This window comes from Protopterus annectens, chromosome 11.part0 (assembly GCF_019279795.1).
Source record: "Protopterus annectens isolate FY-2018-M chromosome 11.part0, PAN1.0, whole genome shotgun sequence".
NCBI lineage: Eukaryota > Metazoa > Chordata > Ceratodontiformes > Protopteridae > Protopterus > Protopterus annectens.
In genome coordinates this window covers 1,392,892,397-1,392,920,333 of record NC_056745.1, presented here as the reverse complement: position 1 = coordinate 1,392,920,333, position 27,937 = coordinate 1,392,892,397, and the positions used below count along the sequence as shown (strand labels likewise).

General features: G+C 39.1%; 1 protein-coding gene across 3 annotated transcripts in view; it reads right to left on the bottom strand.

Annotated features, from left to right (window-relative positions):
• ZNF277 (zinc finger protein 277) overlaps nucleotides 1-27,937 on the bottom strand; it is a 708,300-nt gene that overhangs the window by 590,760 nt on the left and 89,603 nt on the right. The window contains exon 2 of one of the 3 annotated variants that reach the window (XM_044088677.1): nucleotides 9,761-9,880. The exons of the other annotated variants lie outside the window; for them this stretch is intronic. The gene's annotated coding sequence lies outside the window, so the exon portion shown is untranslated. The remainder of the gene's footprint in view (nucleotides 1-9,760; nucleotides 9,881-27,937) is intronic. 3 annotated transcript variants of the gene reach the window in all.

Sequence of the window (27,937 nt, the reverse complement as noted above, 5' to 3'; positions counted from 1 at the left end):
CTGGAGTACTTTCTGTAGCTTTAAACAAAGTCTCACTAACCACAGAGATATCTACATTCTCCACAGTGAGGAGAGCTTGTAGGGTATGGAGATTCTTGTTTAGGCTTTTAGCATTGAGCAGTAACATCTTATGGTTGCTTTTTTTTTTTTTTTTTTTTTTTTTTTTTTTTGCTATGTTGGTAGATTTTGTCATTTTGACATTGCCTAAAAATGGCTGCAAAGGGAAGGAGAAACTTTTAGCAAATATCTGAAAATGTGCTTGTGTGTGTGCGTGTGTGTGGGGGTACAGGTGCGCACCATCCTTGGCAAAGCAAGTCAGTTAACCGTGTTCTCCCATGCTGATAGATACTGGATTACCCTGGAGTGACACCAGAAACTAAGCCAATTATTAAAATCAGTCATCTTCTGTTCATATTGTAGCATAATCCTTGATGATGGTAAAATGCTGCTCAATGCAAGGCGCATGCCTGTCTGTGACACACATTCACAGAGATACATAATGTCTCTTCATACAGTCCAGTGAGGTGTGGCTCAGGTGATTTGCACCCACATAAATTATGACAGAATTATGATAAAAATAAGAGAAAACACACCCGCAGGAGTTAATGCCTCTCCACTAGCTAAAACAATGTAAGTAATAAATCCAATAATCAGATATAGGAAGAGGCAACCACAAGGCATTGAATAATCCAGTCTTTCAAGTAAAACAAACAGTCTTTTAATTTAGTGCACAAAGGTGAGCGTTTTCACAAACTGCGTCATCAGACCATGACAAAATTATATTGGTACCAGTGGTGCTGTGACCTAAGTGCATGTGTGATATTATGGATCCTAGCTCCAGACAGGCAACTAACCATTATCTTCTCCTTGCCCATCCTGCTGAGAGGAGTGTGTGTGTCATACAACAGAATCCCTTACAACAAGAGTACTAGGAAAAGTGCTTGCTTTGGTGTTGTGGGGATCATTGGGTGCAGGCTTGTGTGTGGTGTTAGAGGTCGCTTTTGGTGTGCACTTTAGCGATTGCGGAGGATAGGTGTTTCAGTTTGATGGCTTAGGAGGTCTTTGAACTTTGGAGAAATTTCTTTTAAGTGCTTCAGCATAATAAGAAGGTCTAAATGTGTGGTGACCAGTATGTGTGAAAGATGAGTATGTGTGCTTTTGACAACCATGACATAAGTAAGATTTTTCACTACGAGGACGTTATGCATGCGCATCTCTCATATACTGCGTTAGTTTCTTTAAGGATTAAAAGGTCGTCTGAGTACAGATTCCCCATATATACCAAGGTGGCCACAGAGACAGTAGGAAATTGCAAATCCATATTCTTAGGACCTATATTAGAGTTGGGCTATTATGGTTTAGGGTCTTAGTTTTATAGGGGTCACCTGAGCAATGTCTAGGGTGAAAGCTAGATGTTAAATAGTGTCATACAGCACTAAGATTATAGCACTATGTAGCGGTCTTAAACTTTGCTCCACACAAAACCTTTCTGTGTTATGGGTGAAAGTCCTAAGTACTGACTTTATAGGTTTGCTACTATGCAGAGTACCGCTAAGCACGAGTGGCAAACAACTCCACAAAATCATGCCTAATTTATAGCAGACATAGAATGCTGAAACCTAACTCCCATGCCCTCCGGCCAATAAACAAGTAAACTTTAAGCTCCCTGGAGTACCTCCTAACTCAGTGAGACCAGGTAAACACCTGTCACAAAACCAATGTTCATGGAAATTCTTAATGTAAAAGCACAGCAAAAGTTGCTCTCAAGTGAAGATCAACACCTATGTCCCAAAAAAGCCCTCTGGCTGATGAAACAATCTCACTTTGAGCCTCCCTGTCTGTTTCCCAACTTGGACTGACCAGGCTACTTAACTACTAACAATAGAATAGCAGTTTCAGTCGAAAAACACACTTCTGGTTGGTCACAAGTGAAAAGGTACCAACTAGCTAAAACAAGTTATTGTCACCTTAAAGATCCTGTTTGCATTTCCCAGCTCGGACAGAGCTACCTTTCTACTTCCACTAGAATTGCTGTCACAATCTTCTTAATGTAAAAACATACTTTATTTAGCCACAAGTGAAAATGCTCCAGAAACAAGTCTAACAACTAACTGCAAGTAACTCCAAGGCAATTCAAAAGCAGACAAACCAGCAATAAGGAAGACACACACACACACACACACACACACACACACACATCAAGGCAATTTCAAAGTACACTAAAGTGTAAGGGGTGGGCCTTCCCAGTTTCTTCTCTTAGTAATCAGTAAGACAGGCAGAGGGGAGATAAGACTGGAAGAAGCTTCTAGGGTCAGCTATACAGAAGGGAAAAAAAAAAGCTCAAAAGCCTCATATAAAACCGTAACAGGAATAGGGAGGGTGGGAGAGAACCTATGTGTTTTTTGTGCTTGTTTCCCTTTCACCCTACCAATTCCAACTTAATTTTATCATCTTTATCAGTTTTGTATTTTCTGGTCTTACCAAAAATGAAATGCAGACTATAAAAATGCTTTAAATGAATAGCTTTAACTTCAGATAAAGAGCAAAAAGCACGCAAAACTGATTTAAATAGTAACACAACTGCAATTAAAAATGTAGTCCAAATGCTTTTGTTATTAACTTGCATCAGTTTCAACAGAGAGATGGTGGACTGTTTGTGCAAATTACCACAGACTCTAGTTACAATTAGCTACAACAATCTCAGAAAAATACTTTGGCCCAGCTGAGAAGCCAAAAAGCTCTGCAAACTATAAAAATGCCTTAAAGTAATAGCAATAACTTCAGATAAAGAGCAAAAAGCACACAAAACTGATTTAAACGGTAAGATGAGTGCAAATATAAATCTAATTAAAATGTACTTCTCTGAATGTAGAAATGGAGTCCAAATGCTTTTAACATGTTGCAGCAGTCACAACACACTAACAGTAATTCATAAATAATCTATACAGACTTGCAAGCACAGCCTAATGACTTATTTGAGGGGAGGCAGATATGAACATTATGCCACATAATGAAATAAGCAATTGTTGACACTGGTAAGTGCATTTAGAAATAATTTCCATATGTTATTCAGCCTGGCATAACACCAAAGGAAAAAGAATGAAAGGAGGATACAAAAAAGAAAATTTATATAACATTTTAGTACTAAGAAATGTCATTGTTGGTGTGTCACCCCAACCCCAGGAGGCTAATGCCAATGCCATGGTAGTAAAGAGACATTATAAAAGTGCCACAGTTATACATCAAATAATGTAAATTATTGAAGCACAGAGAAAAAGCAACACTTAATATTAATATGCCTTACAGAATTTAGCTAAAAGAAATAAAAGTGGTACAAAAAAAATCAAACTACCTTAAAATGTACTGAGGTAGGACCAAACATAACTACCCAAGTAATGTATAAAATTTAAATAAAGAACTATTACTAATATAAAAAAATAAGTTAAAATGAGAGGTATAGGGAGGAAAGCAGATAAATAGTATGCAGACCTGTTAGTCAAAATGTATTAAGTAACTGAGCTATGACTAAACTTACCATAGCTATACAGCATCTGGGGTTTGTAATGAATTCTGTTAAATTTTTGGATCTTGGAAAATTAAAAGATGGATTACCATGATGTAGTGCAATCTGCAGATTACACTTCCAAAAGAATCAGATTATAGGATTGTTATGCCTTTTTTTTTTTTTTTTTTTTTTACTATGCATATATCATATGCATATATCAGGGTGGCCACGGTGGTGCAGTGGTTAGTGTTGCCGCCTCACAGCAAGAGGTTCTCTGGTTCGATCCTCGGCTGGGGTGCCTTCTGTGCGGAGTCTGCATGTCCTCCCTGTGGTCGTGTGGGTTTCCTCCGAGTGCTCCGGTTTCCTCCCACATTCCAAAGACATGCTGTAGGTGGATTGGACACTCTAAATTGGCCCTAGGTGTGTGTCCGTGTGTGCCTTCTGTGGAAGGGTGGGTGCCGGGCTGGCCACTCGACACTGTAAAACTCCACTGCCAATCATGAGCAGACAGGTGATCCGATGTGGTGACCCCTAACTGGGAAAAGCCGAAAGAAGAAGACTAATATAAAAAAATAAGTAATGAACTACTGTCTTAAAAAACGGCAGGCACGCTTTGTTCAGATCCTCAGTACAATGGGAAAAAAATGTGTATTCCTTGTTAAACAAATAAACCTCTTAAATTTAAAAAAGATGTTTCTTTAAAAAATATATATCACTTATGATATATAAATGAAAACAAACCATATTGACATAATTTTAGTTGTAAACATTATATATTACTTATAATCTATCCAGTGACTGTCAAACATTACATAGCTCATTCAAATCCTGCTTTCTTTTAAACCTCATTCCTCCTCTGCATGTATTTTCCTGCAATTCTCATTTTTTTCATGATGTAATTTGTTCCTATCATTTTTTTTAAAGATACCATTTTTTAATCTCTGTTACTATATTTTCTACTTCTAGTACAGTTGGTCTAAACTTTGATTTCCATTTTCTAGTAATTGCTTTTTTGGCACCTGAGACAATGTAAGGTTTTGCCAGCTATGGCAAGAGAAGCAGGGCAGTGGATGCATAACATATTACCAGCATAGCTAGCTGGAATTTTGTAAAGAATTATATGTCATTTGTATATCAAATTGATTTGTACAGATGCTTGCGCTGAAAAATGTATTTGTAAAGTTGCTTGTCTTAAAAAATGTGACAAAGGTGGGTCCTGACTGTAATGTAACTGATTAAATGTATATGTTTTTAACAGAGGATACTGGAAGAGAAGAGGTTAATCTCAGTCCAGCTAACTTTGAAAAATCATAAGAAATTAAATTACTTAACTTAGGCCATAAAGATTGTATCTTACAGTTCTGACTGCAGCCAGAGATGAATTGACTGTGCCAGAGAATGGTTTATTAGGTCCTGTACGAAGAGTGCAAGTGTTTTATGGCTTTATAGCTTCCAGAAGCTAGAACACACACCTCAACAAAGCTCTGTGTGTATGGTAATGCAAACATGCTAAATTCTGTTTCAGTTTCTAGCAATGGGGGTAGCATGAGAACCAGATGACCAGATGCATATGATGTCATTCTGTAATCTAGGACAAAAAAGATGTTTTAATACCAGATGACAAAGAAGTCTCAGAGCACTCTGTTTTTGAAACCTGACATAGGATCCCTCACCTGCTTCATCCTGCCTTGCTCTAGTAAGTGACCAGGGAACAGTAATTATTTACGTCAGCCAGGAAAATATAGTGAGATTAGTCAAGTACTGTTTTTCCATAGCTGTGTGAATCTAAATCATCTGTATTTCCTGCGACTGAAACTCTGGTGTTTTTTGTTAATAGATATTTAGTAATTTCATGCTCTTTTATTATTTATTATTAAATATATTTAACCTTTTCATTGTAACTGGCCATTTAGAGAATATGTTAACCTTTGAGAGCACTTACATCTATTTGGTGACTCTGACCAATGCAGTAAGGCTTTCAGGAGTGGCCACAAACAATACCATTGGTATTAATATTACTTTCACTCAGTTTAATTGGGTACCCTTGTAAGAGTCTTTGAGTGGCTGGCTTTAGAGTGCCTGATGGCAGAAACTACCTTATATTCTGGGCAGAAGTGGGCATACCTTGTAAATCTGTGCCAGCCTTGTCCAGGTGTGTGTGTGTGTGTGTGTGTGTGTGTGTGTGTGTGTGTGTGAATCAAATCTCAAAGTGTGTGTGTCAGCTGTTTGGAGCAGGGATACAAAGCACTGGTTTTACAGAGAGGGTGCTGGAGGACTTTGCCTGGGCACTCGGCTGAACACTAAACTCTATAGCTGTGCCAGTGGGGAGTACTATTGGGGACCTGGAGGGAGATAAAGAGAAAATTCCAGACCTCGGACTGAGTGTGTTGCCTGTGTGCTCTTAATGGAAATTATGCTTGATGCAGACAGCTGCATCTGGAAATACTGTGTCTATCTACTTTTCTTCCAAATGAACGTCCCTCTCCAGTGTCAGTAGTGAGGATTCAGGCTCCTTGATTACTGGCCAAGCATAATTCAGCAAAGCCTTACTGTGTCTAGGCAATTCTGATTCTGTGTCCCAGTTCAAAAAATCACCTCCTTAGTTATGACAATTTGCTCGCCCAGTATTTCTGATAGAGTTATCTACAAGGAATTTTTAAACTCTGACGACTCATTACACTCCCACAAAATATGTACCAAATTACCTCTTTCTTCCCCATCACACCTATAACATTTACCATCTACCTGAGGAAAAATTCTTTGGAGTGTAGTAGAGGTATAGAAATACCTATGTAAACACTTCCAAGCAAAGATCCTACATCTTCTATACTTTGTTGCATATTTGGGAGACATACATATATCCAAAATCATTTCCAACTTTCTTTGATTGATTCTTATAATTATCATGCAATATTTTATATGCTTTACTAATTATTCCTTTCTGGTAACTTCCGTTCTAGATTCTACTAAAAACAGTGCTGGTCTTTTGCTTAGGATCCCCTTATTTCTTTCTTTTTGCCTATACTCTGACATCAATCCTTGGTACGGAAGGCAATCTCTAGCCTGCAGTCCGAATAAATTCTTGACCTCTTCCCATTCTATTATCTTTCCCACTCTAATCATTTGCTCCCAATACCTTGGTTCTTCTGCACTGCGGTGGTGATGCTGCGGTAGTGTTGTCGCCTCACAGTAATACGTTGTCTTGTTCGATTTCAGCTAGAGCATCTTCTGTGTGGAGACATGCGTGAATGGGCGTACCTTCGCTGAAGGTTGTGTGTCAGGGCCGGCAACTCGGCATGTAAAAATCTACTGCCAATCATTAGCGGACCAGAGTTCCGCTGTGGTGACCCCTAACCGGGAAAAGCCAAAAGACACAACAACAACAACCTTGGTTCTTTTGCCAGTTTTCTCTAATAAATTCCAGCATCCTCTAAGAAAGAAATGTTTCTGTTCCAAATCAGTGTTGCATACTTAGGTAAACACCCAAAACTGTGATTAATTTCATGTAGGAAAAACTATCAGGAGTCTTAGCATAATTTAGTAGCATCTTTATACTATCACCATACTAATAATGTACTTTGTAAATGCTCATTAAATTGCAAGAATTTTAAAAGCTGTGTGTTTCAATTGTTAGATTATATTATATTAGTTAAGAAAATCAGGGATATCCGCCAGCTATTGTACATAAAGGAATTCTACTGGACAGTAACACTTGAATCTACAATCAAATCTGGATTAAATAAGCACACCTCTTTAAAAAAACTATTCTGATGGCTAGAACTTTAAAAATAGTAGATGTGATTTCCTAGCAATTATTATTTGAGTTGTGAGATAGTAGATAACATGGCTGACTACTGATTTAATTTGTCTATGCAAAAGCTTTAATTATTTTAATAAAGCTGCAAAGGAAACCCGCTATGGAGTTAAAAAAACTTCTGGAACAAATGGGAGATATGAAATAAAGAGAATGCGCACCAACAAGGAAGTATAAGGTAGCCTTTTTTTATCCATAAACTATTTTACCCCAGTGCTTGACAGACATCAAGCTCCCCCCATTCATTTCCATATTGGTTATCCCCAGCACAGTGGAGACAGCTGTAGAGGCCACCATCCAGACAGCCAAGGGGTTAATGTGATTTACTGGCATCCCAGCAATAAGGATGCATGTTGTAAGCCCTACTGTCCTTCCCTGCACTACGGACATGTGACCCACTATGATTTTCCTCAGGCGACTGCAAACATGTGTGTAACAGTGAAAGTTACTGTATGCATAGTTTGGTGGCCATACACCTGCCCCCAAAGTTGCCATCCCTCCTCCGAATGACAGGATGGCCCTAGTCCACCCCCTACTTCTTCTAAGGATAGACAGGCCCATACTCCCCACATCAGTTCCAACAGATGTCCAAGCTGCTAAACAAACGAGGGTCACAACTGGGGTTTAATCTCTCTATACCAACAGAGCTGGCCTTGTATGGATGACTAATTCCAACGTATGGCAGTACACAACTTGTGTGAGACCTGCATCAATTTCCTTATGGGGAAGATGTTCTTGATTTTCCAATATCTGGTCAGGAAAGGATACAAACATGATGGACATATCCAAATGCTATGATTTGCTGCTGCAGTGACACTTCCAGAAGGCGGTATAATACAGGTTGGTTATTTACTTTACATATGTTAAAGTTAAAGCAAAATGGGAATGCAAAGAGTGGTGATGTAACTTTTATATCAGTGAAAGATGGAAAATTAAACAGACCTGGGAAAGCTAAAGGGAATAAACAGATAATGGGTAGATAAAACGAAGTAAAATAAAAGTATTAGTGTAGTTAAGCTTTGTTGCCTGGGTTAAGCCCACTAGGCCAATGACCTAACGTCACAGGAGACCCAAAGTTGTATGTATACTGGCTAGGGGAAATCTGGCCAAGACACAGGGGAATTTCCCATACTCTTCCTCCAGATGGTGCTAGAGGGCACCCAGCTGGTGATAGAGACACCAAGATGACAGCTGTTCCAGAGCATGCAGCAGATGGTACAAAACTGGATTATGATCAGGATACATAACCTGAAACTTTAGTTTGATCATTTTAGAGAGGATTATTACGGAAAACAAACTTAGTGACTCAAATCCATGGTTGGCGACTGAAAAAGCTGAGATGTGATTGCTGGTAGATGAAAAAGTAGCCATGAAGAATGGTGTGCAGAGAGAATCACTATTAGTAACAAGGAATGCTGGCTAACACTGTGACAGGTTCTGTGGATATTCTATCTGATGGTTGCAGTGATTTATACAATGCACACATGGAAAAGGGAGCAATAATGAGGAAAAACAAATGTATCCTGTTGTTACTGCAGAAAGACAGAATATGGTAGGTTACAGAAAGCAGAAAACATGTTATAGTGGGAATTAAACTAAACACTGCTAATAAAATGGAGATACTCTGAGACAAAACTGTACAACCTCTGTATGCTCACAGATTCATTTTGATAATGGGAGTTTTTGCAGTTGACATTTGAAAGCTTTGCCTTGTTGGATAAATTTATAGTTACAGTTGAAAAAAAAAAAAAGGTGCAGCAATATTCATAGAATCAGTCTAGGTCTGACAATATAAAAAATTTGAACAGAGAAAGTGACTGTTCAGTTTACAACAGAAAATCTGTGAACAACAGATGAAAAACTATTTTTGGGGGGCGCGGCCAAGATGTCCACAAGGTAGCAGCATTTTTTACTAGCTTGGTCTTTCAAATTCATTCCTGACAGGAATTTTAATTCCTATTTATCCTAAAACTGGATTTTTTATCCTAAACAATTTTTTTAAACAATATATTAGGATAATTTTTTTTTAAATGTTGCTTAAATATTAAATGTTCCTGTCAAAAAATCTACAAGTAATCGTCAGTAACAGAACAACATGAGCCATAACAAATCTTCTCAACAAGAATCTTCATTTAAAAAAGAACTTCAATCATTAATATCTAATATACAAGAACTCTCTTCAAAACTAGACAAAATGGATATGAAAATAGATAATTTTAAGGAGAAATGTATGCAGCAAATGGATATCATACATGAAGACCTCACTCAACAGAAGAAACAGATATCAGGTATAGAAACTGCTATGAATGACATTGATACCAGAACAAAGGAGAATGAGCATAATGTTGAATTTCTATTGAAACAAAATACTTTTCTTCAAATAAAAGTAGATGATCTGGAGAATAGATCTCGAAGAAGTAATATAAGAATATTTGGCTTACCCGAAGGTATTGAAGGATCAGATATGGTGAAATTTCTATCTTCTTGGTTGCCTCAAATTTTGGAATTACCAGAGGCTTTCTCATATGGTGTCGAAAGGGCGCATAGATCCTTGGCAATGTCTAAAAATAACAAGTCCAATTTTACTAGATCTGTAATTGTGAAATTTCTTTCTTCACATGACAAAGAACTGGTATTAAAAACAGCATGGGCAAAATCACCAATCAAAATAAAAGACAATCATTAGATTTGATAATGATTATTCCCCAGCTGTAATCCCTAAAAGAAAATAAATTTTACCTTTACTCAAAGAACTTAAGAAACATCAAATTAAAGCTAGCCTTTTATTTCCAGCAAAACTAAAAATCTTTTTTTCAAGATGGTCAAAAAACCTTTGAAGACTTGGATACTGCAATTTTATTTACTAAAAACAATAAAATAATAGAAAGAATTGAAGATATGGAATGGGCTTCCACTAGTCTCAAAAGAAACGCTGAGAGCAACACTTGGAAAACATTTGATTCTAAAAAGAAGCTAAAGAAATGACAAGGTCATTTAAACTTTTTGGTTTTGTGATACTTAACTTTGAATGATAATGTTTTTGAATACAAGTTCCTAGTTACAAAGACCCTATAAATCGAGGAAATTAATCTGGATTTACAGGTGAGCTATTTAATTTTGTTTATTGTAACGTGTTGTTTTGTTATTTTCTCTATGCCTTTTAATGATATCTTGCTCATAAAAATGGTCCTGGTAATGTAACATATTTCATTTGGCTTATTGGTTTTGTACTAACAGTCTATAGTATACATCTAGTGTTTTGTTTGTTCTGATGATTTGGTCATATTATTCTGTCAGATGTCTATAGAGGGGTTGCCTCTGTGGGTGTTATCTTTCTTTGAAGCCATACTACTTTGTGGATGCTGTGTAGTGCTGGTTAGGTATGCTCCGATGCTTGATGTGCGTTGAAAAGGGGTAAGTTGGCATTGTGGAGAATGGCTGTATGTGTTTTATTTTCTTTTTTTGCTGGCGATTTGTTGTTAGTTTGGGAATGGTTATGCACTTTTTTGGACTTGTTTGTATGTCAGTCGGGTGCTGGTTGCTTCTCTGGTTAATGTGTTGGTTGCCTGCCCGTATGCGGATAGTGAAGTGTTCTTTGGGTTCGATAGATAACGTGTCGTGAAAGGTAGTGTTTCGGGAGTATGTTGGTATTGATTTCTTGTGTTTATGCTTGGTAAGGACAGCCGGTTGCTAGCTAGGATTTCTTTGCATTTATTGTTTTAATGTAGTTGGGAAAAGATGGGATGGTGATTAATGTGGTGGTCGGTTCTGTTGGCGATAGTTGTGTGCTTTGACTATTTTCAGCTGAATGGCTTGCTCGTGGTGTTAAGCTCTCGAGTAGCAATTGTTTTTAAAAAAATGAAAGAGAAAATCCTTTGAAAAGCGTTACTGTTGTTTCCCACTTCACATACAAAAAATAGTCATCTGAATTGAGCTCGAGAGGTTCAGTTGTGTTACGAACAACCCTGCCAGATAATGAGAAGCTCGCTCACATAAATAAACGTCCAGCTTTGACATTTGACCTTGGAGTGTCTATTCACACAGACTTGGAACTTTGAGATGCTGGCAAGAGATGGGTGAAACAGCCGATTCCCTAATTCGAGACAGTAACAAGATACTTCATTTTTTGAATACTTTCTGTTCCTGTCATTCTCTTTGCCACTACGTATATTCTGTTTATGTCATTTACAAAAAGACATAGTGAATATAATTCATGAATCATCTTTAAGAATTTAATAAATAATATTTAGATGTTTTCAAAAACATGTTTTTGATATTTAGGATCCTGTATGCTTGCAATAACAGTAAAATGCATAAATATGACTTAGTTGGCCTCAGTTTGATTAGCAGCTCAGACACAAGAAGACCCGGGTAAGGGATGTAGAAGTAATTTGGTTGGTATGGGCTCATTTATCCTGGGGATGTGAAGAATGGTGGTGTCAGTTAGTTGGTTACCACCGTACAAATGATGGCTTGCTTGACACTGGAAAGGACAGGATGAAGAATGTGCTCATATTATCCCTAGCTGGTGATGATAGCTCTTTCTAACTTACATAAAAGAATATCCATTTTCATTTGAAGGGTGTAGAATGTCCCTAACTGTGAGATGCTTGTGTCAGCCATCAGGAAAGGAGGATAGGGCCTTAACAGAAATGCTATTGTTGATTGGTCGCTAGTAGAGGGCACAAAATAATGCCATGAATCCTTGAATGACAGCTCTGCTGGTAAGATGCCATATCTGTGCAGGGGATAGTAGAAGGAAGGATGATGGCTGAGAATCACGGAGAAAAAAAGTATACAGCAAAAACACATTTTCACAATTTGTGTGACCTTTAACTTTCCACTAATTAACTTTTTGGTGTACAGTTAGTTAACTTGTCATTCCACAAACAAATAAACCTAGTTCCCCTCCATTTACTGTTGGAACAGGAAATGAAGTACAATCACTGCTTGTTTAGGCTGTAAATTGTTTCCTTTTTCTAATCATTTAACTCTTTAATAATTCTCATCACATATTAAGAAACATTTCGATACAATTAAATGGTAGTTTTCTTACTACACTGCTAATAGACTATTACATATCATTTTGGCATGCATTTTTGTGTTTCTTATGTATTAACTCAAAGCATTTTAAATGAGTTGAATGACTTGTGCATCTGTTAGCAGGTCTTACTTCAGTGCTTTATCTCTGATGTTATGTACTGAAGAAAAAAAAAAAAACACTAAGTGATCCTACATTCTCTTTAACCACACGTATTTACCTGAAATCTACAGTCTTCTGCAAGTGCAGTTCATACTGTTTCCCAACTAACTTTACGGATTTTCATTAATGCCACATAATTAAATTAGAAGTTTAATATATCACAAGAAAAAGGAAAAACAGCTCTTTTAGATACCTTTTTGGTAGTTCTGACATTGCAAAGAAATGACACCCAAAGCAGCTTTTAGTGAACATAGTTTGTTCTTTTCTCCTCTACTGACCAATCATAGATTTACATAGGATCATAGGAGGTTACAAAGCTAATAGCCCTGGGGTCCTTATAAGTCTGGTCATGTTTCACACTTATTTCTTATTAAATAATAGAGATACAGACTATATTTTCATGCAGAAAGAGATTAATATTGACTGCTCCTATCTAACAAGAAACATGTGAAACTCCCAGGATAAATTTGCTGTTTCTCATCCAATTGTCTAAAGTTATGCATATATAGATTCATTGAGAAGTTCTTTTTGACTTCAATTGAGAATTTCTCCCTGAGGAATGGCGACATTCACGAGACATAAATGTCTCTCTGGGAAATTGTGTTGAGTACGCAGGCTGAGTTGGGGTCCCTAAAGTGAGTGAATTTTGTCCCTTGTGACTTATAGATATGAAGCATTTTTATTAAGGCAGGATCAGAGATTGCTCTGTAGGTAAGGCACAGGCCGCCTCTAAAAAGTTTATAGCACAAAGAGTACTGTGACAGTAATTTCAGTTTGTTCATGTATGCCATGTACCTGAATTTTCATATTGAGAGATCTTAGTGGTCTCCTCATTTGCTGCAGATGTCTGGTAAGGTACATATCCATGTGAGCATTGCACTCTATTATTGGCATGACGAGAGATGAGTATAGGGGGGGTTATAACTTTTTTCACTTCAGAAGCAATGCTATTACTTACGAGATGTGTAATGTGAAAGGCCTTCCTTGCCACTCTGGACACAAGATGATCAAAATAATATTATTTTGACTTTATTTTATATACAGCATGGCTTAGGAATATATATAAAAGTATGGAGGTTAACCATTAGACTGTGAACTAAGATTATGTCGCTCCAATTGTTTCATTTAGATGTTTCACATATTTGATCTTGATTTTTTTTTGGTAGAAGTTTTTCAGATTCATCAAATGACTATAAATAATATCAGCAACAGGGATTTTATAATTTTCCTAACATGTTTAACTGCTGAATGCCATGCTTTTTCGTATCCATTTCTTGTTTTATCCTGTTAGTATAAAGTGTTCACATGAATTAATGTAAAAATGTTTAATTACTACAAGACGCTGATATGTTGCTAATACTCAGGAAATGTATAGAACATGATAATCTATCCGGGTTGTTTATGATTCATAGTTAGATTAAATTCACAAATGCTTTTTTACACCTGCTTATTGCGTTAGCAACATTTCACATATTAATAGTAGTATTGTTACAGTTTGGTATTTTTACCTGAAGATAACTTTATTTTTTAGACAGTAGCTGGTTTAATGTTGCTACTAGATTAAGGGTTAATTTAGGTGATACTATGTTACCTAGATTGGGAGTTTTAAATTCCAGAAGGGGCTGGATTGTAAATATTGTTTTACTAATCAGTTACGGTATTATTTGTTTGAAAGTTTTATTGTTGTTCACCACTAATTTGAATAGTAAGTTCTTTCGAATATATCTGAAGATGATTATTTTTATTCCAACTGGGAAATCTCATACTAAATTACTAGAAATTAATATAATATTAACACCTGATGGTCAATGCTCTGATTTAGTTTAATCTTAAATGACAGATATAAGTATTTCCATTAATATTAATGGCTTAAATAATCCAGGTAAGAGAGGTAATTTATTTAGATACCTTAAACTTCATAAATCTCAACTAATATTTTTACAAGAGACTCACCTACTCTCAGAGAATTTATCTAAACTAAATAATAAATCTTATTCTGTTTTAGTAAGCTCTGAACATCTTCAAAAAAAGAGAGTAGCCATCTTGTGGAATAACTCACTACCATTACCCAAAATGATAGATAATTATAAAGACAATAAAGGAATGTTTTGTGCTATAACTTTGGAACTAAATAAAAAAATGTATACATCATTTAATATATATTGGATTCCAGGTATAGGTACTAACATGGTTAAACAACATTTAGATCAAATTGTGCATTTTACAAAAGGAAAATCAATAATAGCAGGGGACTTTAATTGTATATTAGATCATAAAGATTCTTTTAATAAAGGTAAAAGGAAGAATCTCATCGTCAGCTAAGAAATTAAGAAATTTTATTGAAATATTTCTTTTAAAAGATATTAATCATTTTAAGACTCCAAATTCATTATTTTATACTTTTTATACTCACAGACATAATACATATTCTAGAATTGATAGAGTTCTGGTTTCCAATGACCTATTAGATCTTCTAAGTAATACAAAAGTAATAACATGCCCTATTTCTGACCATAATGCTATTATTTTTGATCTCGATAACAACAATGTCTCTACTATTCAAATCAAAAGAATACCAGCTTATATTACAAAGTTAAAATAATTTAAAGAATTCATTATAATTGGAATTCAAAATTTTTTACAACTGAATAATTCAAATGACATATCAAAAAATATATAAGGGATGCTTTAAAAGCATATCTATATGGAAAAATGAGCTGGTATTATAATAAAAAGAAATTATGGGATAAAGAACTTCGTGATATACAACATAAAATAGATAATCTAAAGCTCAATCAAAAAGTAGACACAGATACTATTGATAAACAAATGGAAATAAACTCCCTAAATAATAAATATATTGAAATATTAAACCATAAAACAAAAATAAATTGCAAAAAAATATAAATTAATTAATTATTCAAATAACCCAAAATCTTTAAAGTTATTGGCTAATAAAACTAAAAGATTAAATAAAATTAATCATATCAAAGAAATATTCGCTCCTCAAAAAAAAAAGATGGTAACTAATCTTCACAACATTCTATCGGAATTTAGAAATATTTTTTTTAACAATAAGTATTGTAGATCTTTATTCATTCATTACTGTTAGGACTTTGGTTCTGTCCTCAGAACAGACACTGCCATTTCCAGGCTCGCGCCAGCCAAAAACTCAGCTAAGACATACCCATAATGCCCCTCTCATGGTTACTCCAGATCGAGTTTCCCACCACTATATAATACAGATAGTAATAGAAAAACAGGAGGAGGCTCTGTCTGACCAAATACCCTAATCAGGAGTTCCTAAAGTCCACCAGTAGTCCAGGCAGGGGGAAGGAGGATGGGAAGTAATGAATGAATAAAGATCTACAACACAGACGGAATTTTATGGTAAGACATAACTTCTTTATCTGATGTTGTAAATCTTTATTCATTCCTTACTGTTAGGGCCAAGTCCCCAGCTACTTGAGTGCTGGGTGGCACTAAGGAAGGATATTCCTGAGCACCATAGAACCAAAAGATGCTTGTCCCCTGGAGGCTAAATCCAATTTGTAATGAGAGATAAAGGTATGAGGTCTTCCCCAAGTGGCTGCTACACAGATATCATCCATAGAGGCTCTGGAATGGAAATCTACAGAAGTAGCCATTGATCTGGTAGAATGAGCCTTCACTCTGGAAGGCAAGGATAGCTTATTCTGTTGGTAGATAAAGGTAATGACATTTCTAAGCCAGGAGGATAAAGTCACTTTGGAGACAGGTTTACTCAATCTGGGTCCTGCAAAGGCCACAAGCAATTGATCTGTTTTCCTGAAAGATTTAGTCCTGTCCAAATAACAACGAAGCTGCCGATGTGCATCAAAGGTATGCAAAAGGTACTCCCCTCTGTTAGAATGCTGAGGGAAGAAAACCGGCAGGTCAATAGATTGGTTAATGGAAAATACAGAAATGACCTTGGGCAAGAAAGAAGGGTCAGTACGAAGGGGCACCCTATCCCTGTGGAAGTTCAAGTAAGGTCTCTTGACACTCAAGGCCTGCAGCTCAGATACTCTTCTCGCTGAAGTAAGTGCTACTAGAAGTAGGGTCTTCCATGACAAAAACTTTATATCACATGAATCAAAAGGCTCTAAAGGAGGGCCTGTGAGAGACTGAAGCACCAAAGTCAAGTCCCAGGGTTCTATGGGGGGCTTGACTGGATTTTTAACATGTAATACTCCTTTCAAAAAGGTCTTGCACAGGCGGTGTGACATAATCGAAGAATTATCAAATCCATTATAAAAATTAAAAACAAAATGGCTGGAAGGGCCACTTATGCAGACAGCACAAAAATACAAAAGATGCAAATGTCAGTTTGCATACACACAGTACCTGTAGTCTATTGTTAGTGTCAAAGTTCGATATTTCACACTGTTCAGCTTAAACAACCAACAATAAGCACACCTTGCTTATCAAGCGAAGTTATAAGAGAGAAATTTTCAAGATACAGTTCCAGCTATTCAGCTCCAAGCTCAAATGTGCAACCAAAGCTGCACACAAATAGTCCTGATAACGTTTAAAACATAAACCTCCGTCTAACAATGCTTGTACAACATCAACTCCAAAGACAAGCGTTAGGCGGATTCTAAAATAAATTGCTTTTATTATATAGAAAAAAAAAATAGCTAGTGATTCACTGTGCTAGTGGATCTGTCAGCTATAGATAGTCAGTAGTTTAGGGCTATAAGACTATCTTTTTAATTTTCTAGCTTTTAAGGTAGGTTTTATTGAAACTCTATCATAATTATATAATTGTTTTAAATTTTATACCATACTAAACAGCATAAGATTGCCGTAGGGAAGTTGCATTTCTATGCAAAGGAATATTTGGACATATTGTTTGAGTGGAAAGTCTTGCAAATAGTTCAGAAGTCAATCCACTTTAAATTTGTTGGAATATGAAGTACAGCATGCACCTTTGATAGGTAGCATGCTAGTTATTACAACTTTATTCTTAAATATTTTAAATGTTTTCTAAAGTTTTAAATAATTTTTAGTATATGTATTAAAATCGTATATAGACTAATTTGCAGAGAAATTTAATATGTGCACGGCTGTTAAATATGGTAACTGCATTCAAAGCACATACATAGTTGATTTAGATGAACTTCTGCTGAGAGAGTATGACTTTAAGATTTTTAATAAGAAATGACATCACAATTAATGTGAATATAAAGCATGTGTCTTCCTGTTGTAAAACTGTTTGTTGGCTTGAAAAAGACTTATGTCGAAAGTGCTTGCCGTTCTACATAATAAAAGCAATAAGCAAGGTGTGCTTATTGTTGGTTGTTTAAGCTGAACAGCGTGAAATATCGAACTTTGACACTAACAATAGACTACAGGTACTGTGTATGCAAACTGACATTTGCATCTTTTGTATTTTTGTGCTGTCTGCATAAGTGGCCCTTCCAGCCATTTTGTTTTTACATTTCATTTATATGTGGAAGGACCTTTCGTAGTGTGCTTGGTAGTATTTTTTGGGTCCATTATGAAAATTGGCGATAGCTGTTAAATATACAGTGATTGTCAATGCTGAGGCTCCTGCATGTAAAAGAGTTGTGAGGTACTGAAGGATCTTTTGAATAGGCATAGAGAAGGGACCCAAGTTCTGATCTTTGGCCCAAATAGAGAACTTAGTCCATTTACTAGAATAAACTTTCCTGGTGGAAGGTTTGGGTGAAGCCAGAAGAATTTCACAAACAAAAAAGAGATGGGATGTCAAGCAGCCTGGCAATCACTGGAAGTGGAGGAACCAAGCTGTGAGCTTGAGACTATGGAGATTGGGATGAATCAGTCCCTAAGGTTGAGATGGGCCTTGGGAATGATCCAGGATCCACGGGCTGTGAATCAGATGAGGCCATAGGAACGGGACCCAGACTTGACAGGGCCAATAAGGGGCAATGAGGATTACTCTTTGCTTCTCAACCTTTGAGCTTTCTGGAGGAATTTTGGAATGAGAGGAAACGGAGGAAAGGCATACAGTAGACCTGGGGCCAACCATGCGTTAGGGTATCCCTCGGGGGGGAACCCCCTGAGGGGGGATCAGGGCAAAGTAGCTTTTGTATTTGTTGTTTAGGGGGGAAGCAAACAGATCACAGCAAGGCTTGCCCCAGCGGCAGAAAATCCGATCCGCTATTACAGGATCGAGGGACCACTCATGAGGCATCAGGATGTTCCTGCTCAGATTCTCTGCAATAAGGTTCGAACGTCCGGAAATGTGTGCTGGTATAAGAAAGAGGTTGGGAGCTAAAACCCAGTGCCAAATCCTCATGGCTTCCTGACACAGAGGGTAAGACCTGGTTCTGCCTTTCTTTTTGATATACCAGATGACTGACATGTTGTCCGACTGAACTGCAATGGTCCCAGAAGGTAGGGATTTATGGAACGCTAAGAGAATTGCCCTCAGTTCCAGGACATTTATGTGCAAATTTGCCTCCATGAGGGACCAGGTGCCTTGGACCGTCTTTCCCTGGAAATGCTCCCAACCCTAACAAGGAAGCATCTGTGGTCACCGTGGCTGTGGGCTGGGGAAGATAGAATGGTCTCCACCAAAGATTCGTTTGTGACTTCATCCACCATAGCATTTCTTCCTTGCAATGATTTGTAAGATGTATCATGTGGTCGAGTGGGTGAGTGAAGATAGACCATTGTGCAGAGAGGAGTCACTGTAGGATTCTCATGTGCAGCCACGCCAATGGTACTAGAGTAATGGCACCCTTGAGTCTAAGAGTTGCAGTACAAGGTGTGATGGTATATAGGGTCTGTGGAAGGAGGGCTTGGATTTGGTGTCTTATTTTCGAAAGCATGTGAGGAGGGAGAGAAGCTTGACAGGATTCTGTGTCGAAGACTGCTCCAATAAATTCTAGTGTCTTTGTTGGGGACATTTGAGATTTGTCCTTGTTGACTGTAATCCCCAAGCGGACAGCGAGGCCTTGAGTGTAAGTAAGACAGGCTGGGGATTAGAAGATTCCTGGTCGGTGCGAATCGTCTAGATACAGAAACACCTGGAATCCTTGTAGTCGAAGATGAGCTACTACAACTGGCATACATTTAGTGAACAGTCGGGGGGGGGGGGCTGTCGAGTGACCAAATGACAATGACCTGAACTGGTAGTGATTGGCTTCCAGCTGCAAGTGAAGAAACCTAAGGGAGTGGTGATCCATCTTTATGTGGCAGTACGTGTCCTGGAGGTCTATAGGAAGGGGAGGATGGACTGTACTGTGACCATCCGGAATTTTTAAGGTTTGATAAATTTGTTCAATAGGCTGAGATCCAGGATTGGTCTCCAGTCCCCTTTCTTTTTTGGCACTAAAAAGAACCTCGAGTAAAACCCAGATCCTCTCTGGTCTGGTGGGACTGGTTGGATGACTCTTTCTTAGCAGCTTTTCTATTTCTAAGGCTGCTAGTTCCCTCTGATTGGGTGGCACATTGGGGATTCATTTGACGGATCTGGGGGTTAAATTGAATTGTATCTGGTAGCCTCTGGATATTATTCTCTGGACCCAAACATCGGTAGTAATAAGTTGCCAGGCTGGTAGGTGCAGAGAAAAATGACCTCTGACTGCTTCCAGAGGAAAGCAATCAGGCCGCTGCTCAGGAGCGCTGGTAGGGTCTGCCGGGGAAGGAATCTCTAGCGCCCTGGTTATGCGAACCCCCTCTACCCTGAAAGGGGAGTCTTCCAGATGAGTTGCCCCCTCTGCCCCGGGGGGATTGCTCATCACGAGTGTCACAAAAAAATCCTTGGGATTTTCTGAACCACATTTTTCCTCCCTTCTGGTTCCTGGAGTAGGACCTCGGGGGGTGGGGGGGGGTGGAAAAGCGTATGCCCACAGCAGACAAGGGTCTTTCAGTCTTTCTCACTTCATGCTAGTGTGTCTCACACTTTGAGACCAAATGGTGCAGATTCATCGACAGGCACGTTGACGAAGGAAGATTTAAAGTGGTCTGTGAAATCAAACAACCACATCCAAGCATTATGTCTCATGACAATGCCTGAAGTGGCAGCTCAAGCTGCCCCCTTGGTGGTGTGAGATATCAAACATCAAGGAGTTCGAGATGGATTCAAGGGTAGCTAGCTGTGAGGGGTCAAGTGTCACGCACCTCATCAGGCAGTACCCCCGCCAAAAAGGAGGACATTTCAGATATTAGGTCTCTTTGGAAGCGAGTGAAGTGTGCCAGATAGTTCAGCGACTGAATGGCAAAGGCCGCTGACGCATAGGTCCGCTTCCCTAGTCTGTCCATGGTCCGGGACTCCCTGTTCGGAGGATGGACAGTGGAGCTATCTTCTGCCAGTTCCCTCTTGGCGGCCGCCGCTATGACCATGGAATCATCTGTCAACTGCTTGGACCAGGGGGGCTGGTCTTCAGGTGTGGATAGAATTTTATCCAGCCTCCGGGGGACAAGTTCAAGTTCTACATTGTCCGGGGCCTTCCAGGAACACTGCACAATCAGCTTAACAAGCTCATCTGCAGTTGGGGTCACCCAGGAAGTAGATGGCTGGGCACAGAAGGCCTGCAAGAACACCGATTCCTCAGAAGAAGAGTTAGAGGACTTCCAGTCTCCCCACTGCTTGAGGATTTCGAGAACGCCTCCGAATGAGACGTTGTCTGGGTGAGACCGTGAGGACCCTTCTCCCTCATCACAATCTGTGTCCTCGGTGATACATTCCTCAGGAGAATCAAGGTGCTTCCTCTTGCACCATTTCTTCCGGGGTGGCTCCCCAGTGGGATCTTCTGAGGAGGACTCCAGAAAAAAGGGTTCTCTTCAAAGGGAGGTCTTGTGGCTCTCGTGTCCAGGATCCCGAAGTAGAGAGTTGGGACAGCTGCATGCTGGGGGGGGGGGGGGGGGTTCTGATGCTGATGTCATTGATGCTGACAGTGAGCCTGTGAAGGCAAGGACCCTCTCCATCACCTGGAAAGCAGGCCCGCCCCAAGAGGGATGGAAGCCCGGAACAGAGAAGGACAACCTCGGAACCGGGGTCACACTCCACCCTGAGGAGCCCACCTCCAGGTGAGGTGCTCAGAGGGGACTGTAAGCCAGAACCATGGACACAGACAGCACCAGCGAAACAATAGGTGCCAGACTAGGTACCAAGGTCCCGATGGTCCAAGCACTGCTCCGAAAGAGTACCAGCTCCACTGCAGCCGATGCAGCAAGGGTGGTCGGTGCCGACAGGGAAAAAAACGCAGTCGGAACAGAGACAGTATGCACTGGGGTGGACATTGGTACCGAGATCTCCGGAGCCTGGGTAGAGGCCTGAGGAGGATAAACAGGAGAATATGCTGTGAAGGATTCCGAACCAAGAGGGGCAGAAGGTCTAGCTGGAGTGGGCAATTCCCTAGCTGCCAGAAGCTAGTCCACATCCTGCACTAGGTCTAGTTCATAAAAGCTTTTGGTGGATCTAAAGTAGGCTGCTGAAAGAGAATCAAGTCTTTCAATTAAAGGGCTAAACCGATGTACCATAAAAGGCTTGTACGTTGGAGAGTATCTGGTTCTTGGCAGATATTTGACTTTAGGAGCAGAGGTCATAATTTGTGGAGCCGAAGAAGCTATTGGCACTGTGGCAGGGGATGGTGCCGAAGCAGGTACAGTCATGGGAGCCAATGTCGGAAGCAAGGACGGCACCAAAGCCAGTGGTGCAGAGGCTGGAACCAAAATAGGAGTTAACATCATAGATGGCACCGAGTGGGAAGACACAGGGCCTACTGCCGAAGAGGTCTGTGTCAAGGGCGCAGAACAAGCACGGAGCTGACTCAGTTCCATAACTGACGGAGATGCAGGAACCGAGTGACTCCATTTTTCCTTATGTTTTTTGGTCTTTGGAGGGAGTGAGACCTCCGACCCAGATAGAGCCTCCGAAAAAGGTGTTTTAATTAAACCTTTTAAAATAAGCTTATTCTTACGTTCTGCTAGTGTGCGATTACTAAAACTAGCACAAATGTCACAATCAGTTTTAATATAGTCCACGCCCAAACAGTAGACGCAACAAGCGTGTACGTCCGAGTTGGGCATCTTATGCCCACACTTGTTACACTGTTTAAACCCCAACTTAACTTTGTCTGACATAGTACAGGTACAAAGCGATATCCTAAGGGAAACAATAAAAAAGGGGAGAAAAGGGAGAGAATACCAATGATGGTATTCAAAAAAATACCACAAGTAGTAAAGAAAGGCCTGCCAAAAGCAGGCGAGACGGAAGTACCAACGATGGTAGAAATTTAATTGCCAAAGGTAAAAGGTAGGAAATAGAAGTAGGTTATAGACGATAGTGAGAAAAGGCTAAACTGACTAAAAAACAAGAACTTTTGAAGAGAAACTGTACCAAAAAATCACAATTTTCCACTTAGCTTTGAGAGAGATTGCTAGGCACGTCTGACGAGGAACACAGCAAACGAGATCTGCAGTAACTATGAGAGGGGCATTATGGGTAGGTCTTAGCTGAGAGTTTTTGGCTGGCGTGATCTTAGAAACGGCTGTGTCAGTTCCGAGGACAGAACCAAAGTTCTAACAGTAAGGAATGAATAAAGATTTGCAACATCAGATATGCTATTACATTGTCGCTTTTCATCATCAAGAAAAGGAATGCAGTTAAATGCCTCTATGGCTTCTTTTTATTCTCTGTACTTCCTCAGACTTTTCACCTAATTCACATGCAGTAAGGAATAAATCAAATTTCAAAACCCAGATTCCTCATTAGTAGTTGCTACTGAGATATAGCTGTACTAAGATTTAAACTTCTGTTGTTCCAAACACAGAGACTCTTGACTGAAAATACAATTCTTCACTTCAACAGGTAGATTTCTTCAGTTTTGATGGACATTTTGTCTACTGTCTGTCACTATGTCATGTCAGGAGGCTTAACAAATTGCACACAGATACAGCATATGTGGTCTAAACCTAGTGAGGTCTATACTGCAAAGTGAATTCTTAGGAACTTCAGTATACCACATGACACACAAATCACTGCAGATAGCTCATTAGCATTTAAAGACATATACGCCACATATCTAAGATTACTTTGTTTTATTTGTTCATTACATTATTCACTTTTTTTCCAGTATCCACCTTATCCAATTCTGGGACCCAGGCCGCTAGAGCTTATTCTGGCAAGCAATGGATCTAAGGCATTAAACATATCAGGAACAGGATCCATGCTCATATGCTCATATATACACAGACAGACACACACACACACAGACAGACACACACACACACAGACAGACACACACACACACACACACACACACACACACACACAGACACACACAGACACGCACACGCACACAGACACGCACACAGACACGCACACACAGACACGCACACACAGACACGCACACACAGACACGCACACACAGACACGCACACACAGACACGCACACACAGACACGCACACACAGACACGCACACACAGACGCACACACAGACGCACACACAGACGCACACACAGACGCACACACAGACGCACACACACAGACACACACACAGACGCATTTTAGAGTACAGCCAATTCGCAAGTTGTATGTCTTCTGATGTACCACATGACACATAAATCACTGCAGATAGCTCATTAGCATTTAAAGACATATACGCCACATATCTAAGATTACTTTGTTTTATTTGTTCATTACATTATTTATTCAGTTTTTTTTCAATATCCACCTTATCCACTTCTGGGACCCAGGACGCTAGAGTTTATTCTGGCAAGCAATGGATCTAAGGCATTAAACATATCAGGAACAACACACACAGACACAAGCATTTTAGAGTACAGCCAATTCACAAGTTGCATGTCTTCTGGATGTAGAAGGAAACCAAAGCTCTCGGTGTAAACAAACAGACAAAGAAAAACATATAAACTCTGTACAGAAGGCAGCACAGCTGAGAAATGAACCCAAATTATAAACAACCTCCTGCTACATGATAAACATTCCCCTACACTCTTCTGGTGGTGTATCACTTTTTCCTAAGGATTACATCACTTAAAACTTTCATCTGATGTTTAATGGATTATATCAGTAACTGTAGTAATAATAATGATAACAATAACACCCATTTGTTAACCAGGTAACCCTAATGGATCGACAGTCCCTTTTCAGGGTTGGCCTGGGAGCAATGTCTGACTAAGTGACTTACTCAAGGTCACACAGTAGGCAAATGAGGGTTAACAGAATCAAACTGTGTACCACAGGGAAAAAATTTACTCAGAAGAGCATGTCTGGCTACAGTTTTGAACAACACTTTCACAGGTACAGTGTGACAAAGGGGGATACTGCCAGCACAGCTAGCTGGAATTTTGTAAATAATTATATGTCATTTGTGAATATCAACAAGATTTATATAAGATTCTTGTTTTACAAATGTATTAGATATGTCATGTGTACAATAAACTGCTGCCTGCTGGTTCAGAAATGTGTGCTGAAATTTTTTTTTTGCAAAGTGCTGTTTGAATTGTAAGCACAGTGTGTCCTACTGGAATACAACAGAAATGTACATGCACTATTGTAACTGTTGAAATGTATATATTTTAACACTGATGTCACTGTGAATATATATAGTATTTTCGTGTTCTTTTATTATTTATTATTAAATATTTCGTGTTCTTTTATTATTTATTATTAAATATATTTAAACCTTTCATTGTTGCCGATCTATCTAGAGACATTTAAGTTTTGAGAGTACTTGCATATTTATTTGGTGACAATGTATGGGCCACTCCAAATAGTCTTGCACTTTGTCCAACTACCATTTGTATTAATATTACACAGTAAGACTGGACACCCTTTAAGAGCCTTAAAGTAGCTAATAAGGAGTTGGCTGGTGGCAGTATGGGCAAAAGGGGACATAGTAAACCTGTGCCAGTCTTCCCAGGTGTGCGCGTGTGTGTGTGTGTGTGTGTGTGTGTGTGTGTGTGTGTGTGTGTGTAAATCAAACCTCAAAGACTGTGTCCGCTACTTGGGCAGTGACACAAAGCACTAGCTGGACAGAAAGGATGCCGGAGGTCTTGGCCACTCAGCGGAGATCTCAACTTTATAGCTGTGCGTGTACCTGTCATCAGGGTGGGAGATTGGTGTAATGGTTAAAGGTGCTTACCTTAGAAGCACAAGGTGCAGGGTTTGATTCTCACATGGGGTAACTGGCTAGGCTTAAAAAGGCCCATGAGGGCAGTTAGCCTAGTATTAAGCTATGAATGTATGAATCCTCTCAGTGTACAACCCCCACTGGTGCCAGTGGTAAGAATTGAGGGTCCTTGATTGACGGGTCCAGTGGTGGGGTATCACATGCAGCATGAATGATTAACTTCAAAGGTAACAATTTAAAAATCATTAAATTTTGTTAAGCACTGGAAAAAGTAGAAACAAATTCATTGCACAATATGTTTCTAAAGACAAAATTTGTTTGCAAGGCTTGAGCTACATAACAGTGTTACACACAGTTCTATATAAACATGCTACCATTACACTATGGCCCTGAGAAAGGTTCATGAGGGCAAAGTACATGTGAATAATAAACTAGGTATCAATAAAATAAGTCTACACTAAGTTGAAAAAATTTATAAAGTGTAAACATGACTAGAAATGTAGAAAAGACTAGTCATCCTGCTCACCCGTTATCCTCAGTTTATACCAAGTATGAAAGACTAAGCTTCTCTAACTAGCTGTCCTCAATGATCTTACATAACGAGATCAACACTTCCTTAATTCTATCCCACCGTTCGATTCAGTTGCTTTCTCAAGTTCTTCTGTTTAACTTACACTTAGAACTCTGTGATTTTTATTGATTTCAGAAAATTATCCAGAGTTTGAATTTTCATTTAAAACTGAAGGTCATCACATTCACACCATCTGTTCAGCCTCTTCTAATGGAGAAAAGATGTTTACAGTGCCATAACACACCCCTCAAACACATGACCCAATGATCTCAAGTCGTTAAGGTAACTTTTGCTGAAATAATCAGCCCACACGTATCATTTCTAAGATGAAGACTCTAGAAACAAAGACTGCACAAAATGAACAGTTAAATATATGAAGAACATCACATTTGTTTTAATGTCAGTGCCTCTCATGACAAAGCTCTTCATGCTATTAATTTAGTTTCTGTGGCTCATTAAAGTGAAATGCTTCAACTCACAAACCTGTTTTCAGATCAGTTCTAAATTGCTTTTGCAGTGCTTCGTTTTAAATGTCATTACAAGTAGATTACATTAAATTTTCAGATGGAACACGTTTTACTGAACAATTAACTGTTAAATATCGGACAGATACCAAACTTTACGAACAGCCCACTACTGAGCCCTTTTCCTTCTTTCTGTTCTAAACGTGTGTCACCTGCAAAGATAAAACAATGTAAGAAACTTCTCTGTGTGGAAGATTTCCACAGGTTCATAGGTAAGTACCGAGGGCATCAATAATCCTAGCCAAAATGCGTTGGCTTTCGCCACCCCCTTAGATTAGTTCCCTGTGCTTCTGTCCAGCAGAGCCATTAGTTCCCCTTTGCCTATGTCCAACAGAGCCACTGCAGTGATCCCCGGGGTAAATTGTCTGTTTCCCATCCACTCATCAAGGTTTCTCTTGAAGAGTGTTAGTGAGGGGCTCTGCCTAATGTAGATTGGAATCCTGTTCCAAAGCATGGGGAGTCTCTGGGACAGGAATCTATCCCTCCAGCACGTCCTATTTATCGTTGGGGTGAGGGTTACATTCCTAGAGCGTGTGGCTCTCGGGGGATTTTTTTTTTTTTTTTTTTTTTTTAGGTAGAGCATGTCCATCAATTCTGGGTTGGACATGACCTTGTATGTCAGGCAGAGATCACCTCTGAGTAAGCGGTATGCAACCGAGTACAGCTGGAGTTTTTTCAGTCGAGCTGCATAGGGCATCTGTTTGAGGCCAGTAATCCTCTTGGTGAGAACTTCTGTGGTCTTCCAGGTGTTGCAGGTGCCTTGTAAGGTACATCCCAAATGGGACGTTGTACTCTATGATGGGGCTGATGAGTGATGAGTAGAGGGGCATAATAACCTCTTGTTCTACATGCGAACCCTTTTGTGATTAGGTGGTCCACATAGAAGGATTTTCTAACCACCTTGGCAATATGATTATCAACGGAGAGATTACTATCTGCTTGGGTACCCAGATCCCTTATTACATTTTCTGTATTTAGGGGACTACCACATATGTGGTAGTTCGCGGGTACTTTGTTTTTTCCAAAGAGAATTACTATGCACTTTTGGCATTTAGCTTGAGGCCATGATTTTGACATCAGGTATTTCTCTCAGCGAGACATTTCTGGAGGATGTCTGTATCAGCCGGAGAGTCAATTATGGCCCCCAGTTTGCAGTCGTCTGCAAACTTGGTCAGCCATAGCCCTCCTGTGCTTGCCTGTGCCTCTGAGA